General features: G+C 31.1%; 1 long non-coding RNA gene across 4 annotated transcripts in view; it reads left to right on the top strand.

Moving 5' to 3' along the window:
* The window catches only part of LOC106680128 (uncharacterized), a 486,547-nt gene that overhangs the window by 127,698 nt on the left and 349,258 nt on the right, over positions 1-9,591 (top strand). For 3 of the 4 annotated variants that reach the window (XR_010843854.1, XR_010843855.1, XR_010843853.1), the window contains one exon: positions 1,550-1,602. This is a non-coding gene — a long non-coding RNA (uncharacterized lncRNA). Of the gene's footprint in view, positions 1-1,549; positions 1,603-2,866; positions 3,604-9,591 lie in introns of those variants that run through there. The other variant, XR_001343073.3, reaches the window with a different exon arrangement.

The following is a 9,591-nucleotide window of genomic DNA, read 5'->3' as shown; positions in this document are numbered from 1 at the left end:
TCCTTGAAATATTTATGCAAACTACAAAAAATAAATAGTGTATGGCACGTGTTAGGAACGTTTTCTTTAGTAGCAATTCTTAATAACCTATTGCTTAAACTGAGAAGTTTGTAGCTAGGTATTGAACAGAGTTGGGCGAATATTATTCGATTGAAGAGAGACGAATACATTTGTATTCGTGAAGTTTCTAATCGAATAATTAATTATTCGGAAAAAAAGACGATTAACCATTTGAATACTTTTGTATTCGTCATTATTTTACACGATTAATGAATTATTCAAGCAAAGAAATTCGATTAACCAACCATTCAAATACTTTTATATTCATTAATTTTTTGGACGAATAATCTCTTATTCGAAAATAATATATGATTAACCATCTGAATACATTCGTATTCCTAAAATTTCATTAAGACGACATTTCTTGTGAGATATGCTAAAATTGATAACACTTTCGTTTTATGCGTCTTAAGAAACATATATGAGGATCGTTTAGTCGTATTTTTATTCTAATAAAAATGCATTCGTCTCTCGTCAATCTAATACAAACTTCAAATAAAAATTTATTCGTCTCTCGTCAATCGAATACTTTTCGCTCAACTCTGGTATTGAATAGTAATGCACAGGTAAGTATTAATACGAACCAACCGATACTAATGAAATAATAATAATCACAAATACAACCTGTTTCACTAATATTATAAATGTTACTTATTGAAAATGTATATTTTAATTTCATTATTCTTAAGAATTAAAAAAAAAAAAAGTTAAAAGGAAAACTTATCTTAACACAGGAATTGAAGGAATACTGTCAGTTTCCTTTTTTATTTTTTTTTTTTAAGCCCGCAAACTTGTAAGTATAATATAGTTTATAGCATAAACTATATATATACACACACATACATATACTGGCGTTGTAATGATGAATCCGAAATAGCATTGTGGTTTTCCGTAATATCAAAGAGGCGCCCAGGTGTTGTTCGCACTGAATCAGGAAAAGAATAACAGGTGCGTGATGTCCTCCTCCTGGCCCTCAATAACAATATACGTTGATTTAGACCACTACGCTAATATAAATCTGGATCCTGATCACCTAAATTTAAAGAACATTTGACAGGAAGGCAATCCAGCTCGAACGAAGAGGTGAGATGTCCGAAAAACGTTCTCTAGGACATACGGGAAACTGGTAAGCTAAGGACACAGAAAACTGTGATAGTGTCTTCATAAATACATCGACTGAGGTGGCGATAATGTACAAAAATATACTAATGGTCAAATGATGTAAATATTATACAAAAATTTCGGAATTTATTTTTTCTTAAGCAATATGAAACCTTACCTTTTAGAATTACAGTTTTATTTGATTTAAAAATTATTTACAATTTTTTAAAATATGACATTTTTTTTTTTGCTTCAATATTCACTATTCATAATCATCAGATAGAATAGCTTACATAGTATAATTTAAGGAGTAATGATGATAGTGAATATCATATTTAATAAATTATAGTATCATTGCGATATGTGATGTTAATTATTTTTGTTTTAGGTGTGTATTATTGAAGTTTTTCAGAAGAACGTTTATTTTCATACAGCTGAACCGTAAGTAGTTAGATTTACTTTTTTAATACCTTTATATATGTATTAGTAGATTATTGTTTACCCGAATGATTTATTATAATTAAAATTGAAAATTAATGTATTATACAAAAGGGGGGAAAAACTTTGTATTTTCTTCATACTCCTAATAAGAATTTATCTTTTTACTGCGAGGTGGCACAGAACAAACCGGACAAAACTTATTACAATACATTCACTAACAGCCTAAAAGCAGGAATTAGAAAACGCAGAATACAAAATTTCCAGAACTTAATGTTTGAAATACCACCAATGGGTGGTTCCTTCCCAACCTTTTCAAGTGTAAATGAAATATACAACATATTTACTTATTGTATTTATTACTTGTACAGTTGTAAATCACATTAAATAAAAAAAAAACTTTTTACTTGGCACTTATTTAGAAACATTCAAACAAACTGTTAAAAGTTATTAGACATGCATTATTTTCGGATCCCTAATCGAAAGAGATAGAATGTCCGTTCTAACAAATACTTCTGACTGTACGTAGCATGCCGTAGTAGGGGTTATTCTCTCCCAAAATCTGTACTGTACATGATTTTAGTTCCGGACATTCAGAAGTGGTTGTTTAAACAGACCTAAAATATTACTATAATGTACATTTAAAATACACATTTATTGTGAATTATTACGATTTATTCAACATCAACAGTTGATCTTATAATTTGTAAGGGTGAATTATTTGTGCAAATAATAAAATAGAATATGTTAATATTTTATTAAATCGGCTCTGGTTTTAATTATATAAACTTTACTTACTTTAATTACTTAATTTAAGTTGTTCAGAATGAGGAATAAAATGGGTCCTTCTAAATAAATAAACGCTTAGTTTTTAGAAGGATGAATGTTTGTGATAAAACAGATAAACTAAAGAGTACTACTTCTATGAACCATAATGCTCTTAAGTTTTGTGTAAAATGTAAAGAGTGGAGAATTACCATGCATAAAAATTGAGAAAATTATAAAGAAAACTAAAAAAAAAAATATATTATAATGATGACACAATCGCCATAAATAATATTTTTTATACGTTGATATGTGAATATTATCGAAATAATCCTTTTTATTATTTGTAATTTAATACACAACACGAGCACAATTTTGCCATGTTTTAGATTCTTCAATTTCTTATGTTGAGGAAATATATTAATCAGTTAAAAACTTAACTTCATATCATTAGTCATCAATTGATTAAACCGATACATATTTTTTTTTACATGCTTTATAGCTGACGACCACTAAAGGTGCTACATTGAAAAAATTCTCCTCCACCGTTTGGACACGCTTAGAAGTTAAATGGATTCTTCCGGACTACTGGATTGCTCGATACCTCACTGGGCATGGAGGGTTCAATGCTAAATGAAGCTTTGGAAGGGATATGGACTCCCTATGACCCAGATGCCAATACCAGGGACGGCTGAGCACATTATTTTGAACTTTGTTGGGGACAACGTGGTATGGAATAGTGTACTCCGCGTCCTCCCAAATAACGATTTTCTTCAGTCGAACACTAAAGATAACGAGCAGTACAACGAAGCTTTTTGTATGGGTAGAAAACCGCAATTTTACCTCGGAAAAAAAAAATCTGCCTCCAGGTAAAAGAGGCAGATGTTGAAGCTCAAGATGCTGAAACACCGAATTCATATTTATTGATTACATTAGCCTTTGATGCTAAGTATTATAAAATGTTGGTGCCAACATCCGTTATGTTGGAAGGCAAGGAAGAGAGGAAATAAATAATTAGCCCCAGAGTTTCTCTATACCACAATTAAATATTGATTGAGCGTTAAATTTTCGATGCAAAATGAAAAAAACTAACTATCTAGTTTAAAAAACAGATTTCCACAAAAATGAAAGTCGGCTTATTGCAATTATCCATGTGCATTAAGCAATAAACAATAATCAATCTCGGACACCAGTGGGATGTAAATGAGAGAAGGTTTATATGGTAACCTACCGGAATACTTTGAAAATATGAGTATTCTGTTGAAAGATCAATGAGCCATATATTTTCTACTTAATGAAGAAACAAACAAGATAATAATAAATTAATTAAACATAAATACAATATCATTCCAATTCTTTTCATTCACTTAATTTATAAAGAAAATTTAATAAGGAAAATTTAATATGGAAAACTGAATAAGGAAAACTGAATAAGGTTAATTTAATTAGGAAAAGGAAAAAAGAAAATTTATTGGGATGATGCAAAATTCAAATTCGATTTTTTTGAGCATCACATACGTTTTGAGGTCACCCAGCCCATATTACCAAGTTTTGTGAAATGGAATGTGTTCCTATGTTTGTGTGTGAAATGGAATGTGTTCCTATGTTTGTGTGTGAACGGGCTAGCTCAAAACGAAAAGTCTTCTTATACTGCCTTACACTTTATATAATTTATTTTTTCGATTTTCTAAAAAGCAGATCAAACAAAGTTGAATAACCGTGGTATATTCATGTAAAACTATATACTCTTTTATATCAGCAAGGTTTTATGCTTATTGAAATAGTTAAACAGGGCTTGTATGCCGAATTTTCAACAAACAACATTCCTCTAGAGTACATTTAATTTTAAATTATGGAGAAAATTGTCAGGGTTGCGGTTGTTAGTTGTTAGCTTTTCCTGTTAACTTTTCCTGTTTCTCTTTTGACCGCAAGTTATAAATATATTATAATATAATTATTTATAAATATAATGTAATTACATTTAATTTTGTTTGTTTATTTTAATTATATTTATTTATTTGTTGAATAAATAACCATTTTGCGTTGTTAACAGCAATAAAAAATGTATGAATCTGAACTATGAAAGAATATGATAATCAGATAAATGAGAAAATTAAATAAATGGAGACAGGGATTTAGAGATTCAAAAATTGGAGACAGCGAAGCGTGCCAGATCTCTCACGATGTCAATCGTATGTACACTTTTTCGTAATATTTTGTTAAGATGTTATATTCTTGACAGGAACGTAATTGGTATTGCTTATTCTCATCTCGAGACATAAAACATGAATTTTGATTGTAAGAAAATTTGAAATATGACACTAGCCCTAATGAAAGCAACAAAATAAATATTCAAATTTGAATGATATTCAAAATAATAAAGCGAAAAGTTTAGAAAAAAGTCATAGACATTTTTATGTAGCAATAAGTACCTAAGTTTATTGAGCAAATAATTGAACAAAAAATACTGCCTTCGATCTACAAAATAGTTTACTAAATCATTTGTGAAAATTTCAAGGTAAATATAATAAATTAATATTTTAACTAATCCTGCGAATAATTACAACAATACTTTATTATAATTACAAAATAATTAGTAACAGGATGAAGTCGACAGACTCTGGGTGGTGATTCTATACATCGAGTACAACGAAAAAAGGTTTACATGACCCATGTCCAATTCTCAATCATAAGGGCAGAATATCAGTTGCCCTCGTCCTGCAGATACCTGGTAGGTTGTGATCTGTAGAATTGCAAAAATCATTTTTGAAAACATTTATTTTTATCTTACGGAAATACATTTTATAGCATATTGCACTAAAACTTCTCCATTTAATGAGCTTTCCAACATTATACTTACTTTTGCGATTAACTTTCGATTTTCTATATTATTTAAAATAGAACGTAAAAAAAAAGAATAGATAAAGAAAGGAATGGGGGCGTGTGCGGAAATGAAAAACAGATGCCATCTACAATTACAGAACAGTTTGGCTAATTTAATTGCCATGTTTAAAGTAGATAGAAAATTTTAAATGTAGTTAAATAAAAAAAAGGAGAAATGCTTAATTTTGGAAACAATTATTTTTATTTTACGGAAATAATTTTTTTACAGTTTCTCCTAATGTTAGTAGCCATTTTAACTGCGGTACTGTTTACTCAATCCTGTATAGCGATTCCTCCTCACTATACACTTCCTGCAGATACCAAATACTGTAGGTTCCAGGTCACAACCAGGTTTTCTACAAGCCGTACTTGCAGGAAGTAGAGGAAGAATCACGGCACTGAATTGAGGAAACTATACGGCACTTGAAATGGGAACTAACATTAGGTTACCGGATCTTTAAGATTTCTTTATTAGTAAAGGTTTCAACCCATGTTCATATAGAATTGAAATAAATTTCGAAATATCATCACAATGGGATTTTCCTAACCCTTAACCAAACTTTGAAAAATTCGGAAGAACAGTCCACAATAACAAAAGAATTGGCTGATTGGAAACACTTTGAAAATCTTTTAAAGGAACGCTTAGCCATTCCTTTTTTGATAAAAACTGCAACCGGAGAAGAAGAGGCTGCTGAGTTTCTCACAACTCAAGTACAACAAGCAGCTTATGAAGCATCTACAACTTCTCTAGCTAAAAGAGATAACATTCTTTAAGAATAGCCTTCTTTCATCAGACAGCTCATAATAGAAAAACGAAGGGCTCGAATACGTGGGCACTGAACACAACTCAATGCAGACAAAATGAAATATAATTATCCAAACAATAGGTTAAAACCAAATTACGTTGGTTTTAAACCCAAACAAATTGATAATCATATTTCTTTCCTAAACATCGAAGACGGAAGTTACGGAAGTAGAGATCAATTAGAAAACTTCTCCGAGATAAGTACTCTTCCCATCCACTGAAAGATACTCCAACGGCTGCCTGTGAGATCACGAATGAACAAAAAGCAGAAAGTATTGATGACTACATATCCATATACATACATTTGCTGCTTTCTCTGCCTCCAAAATCATTTACCCCCTAAGAGGTACAAAAAATAAATCTGTTACCCATCAAAGGATAAGTCCCCAGATTATGACTTGATTACCTCTGAAATCATGCAACACTTTCCCCGAAAGGCCATTATATTCCTCACAGCACTCTATAACTAGGTGTTACGTACAACCCACTTTCCGATTCAGTTAACATTCTTGATCATTATACTAATATTAAAACCTTTCGACAAATACTATGTAAGAGAATACTACCTTTCATAGAGAGAACCCTATTTCATAACCAATTCGGCTTCCGCCATCAATATGCAACAACTCATCAACTTCATGGCTTCTTCTCTTTTGAAAAGAAACATTACATAACAGGTGCCTTTTTAGATGTGCATCTAGCATCCGATAGAATTTGGCATGCAGGACTTTTCCAAGCAACGTTCTTCCTAGCACCTACTACTACCTAATCCTACAGTCTTATTCAGAAGAAAGATACTTCTGGATTCGACAGGGTTCATAACTCCTCTCACATTTCACAGCAAAAGCTGGAGCCGGAGCCGGGCTCTATACTACGCGTGTAGTATAGACGTTGTGTACCTACGATCTACCAACAATGGAGCTCACTCTCACGGCCACATATGCTGACGATATAGCCGTTTTAGCCAATCATGGAGAGTACAAACCTCACTACACTTACAAATAAACTTGTCTCACTTCTATAAATGGTGTGCCAAATGGAAAACAGTGATAAACATTGTGAAATCAGTCCAAATAACTTTTACGTTTTATCGTGGTCTATTTTTTAACAAACGTTTTTTTTAACAAACGAAGTTTAGCCCGGACAGACACATTAAAATACCTTGGATTGACACTAGGCAAACGACTTACATCGACCTCCCACATCAAAAGAGCAGAACAAAAGCTAAACTATAACATAACCGACTTAAATTATTATTTCATCTTTTAAATAAACGATCATAATTACCATTTTCGGAAAATGAAGGTAAATCAGTAAAAATAAATCAAAAGATTTATATTTATTTTCTCAGGCCACTTTGGACGTACGGTGCCCAAATTTATCGATATACCAAAAAAATTAACTCACTGAAACCGTAACAATGTCAATCAAAAGTACTAAGACTGATCAGTAGCGCTCCCCCTCCATACTGATGTAGTTCTTGTTACTGAACAAGAACTTACACAAAGACTTACAAACTCCCTACTTACAAACAACCATTAGTACACTATATAAACGGTTTCACGACACACTTCCAATACACACTAAACCTCTTATTCAAGGACTATCAACATGAGATTACCGGTTACGAGACAACGTTAAGGAAGAAGCTGGAATAAGGACCTTCTTAGTTGATTTTCGAATTGTAATTTTAATGGAGAGGTGTCATTGGATGGCCTTAACCTACTTGCTCTCTTGACATTTTTTTTTAAGACATCTCATTTTCTGGTTGTAAAATATTATTTACAGTTGTCAATAAAATAAATAAAGTAAACAAATAAAATTTAAAAAATACCGATCATTATAACAATGTTAAAATGGTCTATCCACTTTTGTTTGTTGAAAATTCGGCATTCACGGCCTGTTTAACTATTTCAATATGCATAAAACCTAGCTGATATAAAAGTCTATACAGTTTTTCATGAGTATACTAAGGTTATTCAATTTTGTTTGAGCTGCTTTTCAAAAATCGAAAAAATGTGCAAAATAAATTATCTAAAGTCGCACTTCCGATAAGTTTATTTTATTGAAAAGGTTGCCGTAATATCACAAATCAGCCTTAAGTATGGACTGGGGGGGGAAATCAAAACGTCAAAAAAATCGAATTCTTTGCATGATCGCAGTAAATTTTCCGTATAAAATAAGTGAATGAAAAAATTGGAATGATATTATACTTAGATTTAATTAATTTATCATTATCTTGTCTGTTTCTTCATTAAGTAGAAACTATATGGATTATTGATCTTTATAAGAATAATCATGTTTTCAAAGTATTCGGGCAGGTTGCCATGGAAACCCTCTCACTTTTCCATTAGTTTTTGAAATCATTAAAAAATTAAACATCTTGTGAATCGTTGTAGGTGATCTTTTACTGCGAAGTAGCTGCAAAAGCTTATTGAGGAGGGGAAAAAATCAAATATTTCTCAACAATTTTGACCGAATTTATCAACATACCAGAAGCCAATTATTCCAATTATTGCCTGGAAGTTTCCCTTTTCCAAAACATTTTTGGAAAACTGTCATCTAAATAGGGTTTATTTGGAATTTGGATTTGAATAACCACTTTGGGTCAGGTTTTACCGCAGTTTAAAGTTGTTCTGGAATCTAAACTCTGGAACTTTGGAGTTTTTAAATTACTGATACTTCCCACAATCGCGTCCGAGATGGGAAAAAGAAATTGAAGGTGACAATTTTTTAATGTAATTGTGGTTATCTTGTTCAAGATGAATTGTTGGATCCATGTTTATTTGTTGTTTTATTCTATTATATTTTTATCTTTTATTTGACAAGTAACCTACTTGCCATCACAACGCACTAGTAGCCAAAGCGGCGATATTAGCTACGCAATTATTCTAATATTAGACGCTTAACATTTGTACAAATTTACTAAGAAATTTATAATGGTTTCTTTTTAAGAAAAAAAATACTTATTAGATGTATGAAAAAATCCAGAATGTTCTTAATTAGACTATTAAAATAAAGTGAGCTATTAAGAAAAATACATTAAACAAATTTTATATTGCACACGAACTCATGTTACAAGGAAAATCATTGTATTTATATCAATGTATTGTTAGATATTTATTATTTGCTGACATAATAAATAATTATTTAAAATAATAAACCATTGCGTAAAGATTTACAGCGGTTGTACAAAGAAGACGAAAACAATTTAGTTTTATATACCAAATGTTTATACTCCATGTTACAATTTTGATTCAATGAATGGACTAGTGAAACGTGTCGGGAGATGTAGCGGACTTTGGAGAGACGTCCCATTACTCTCTATGACTCCTCCCTCAAACCTGACAAAATGTCACTCAGGAAGGCGACATGTCATCTTCACATATTTTATCTTGGCTCTTTATCTAGAGCCGGATGTACAATACCATTCTTTTTTTTCAAAAATAAAACCCTTTTTTTACTTAATGATATATTTATTTATAAGTTCATTTACATTTATCATTTTCACAAATGATGGAAAAAATGAAGAATTATAA

Source organism: Halyomorpha halys, unplaced genomic scaffold, assembly GCF_000696795.3.
Source record: "Halyomorpha halys isolate HHAL.00 unplaced genomic scaffold, Hhal_1.1 Scaffold244.1, whole genome shotgun sequence".
Taxonomy (NCBI): Eukaryota; Metazoa; Arthropoda; class Insecta; order Hemiptera; family Pentatomidae; genus Halyomorpha; species Halyomorpha halys.
This window is presented reverse-complemented; position numbering and strand designations above follow the sequence as displayed.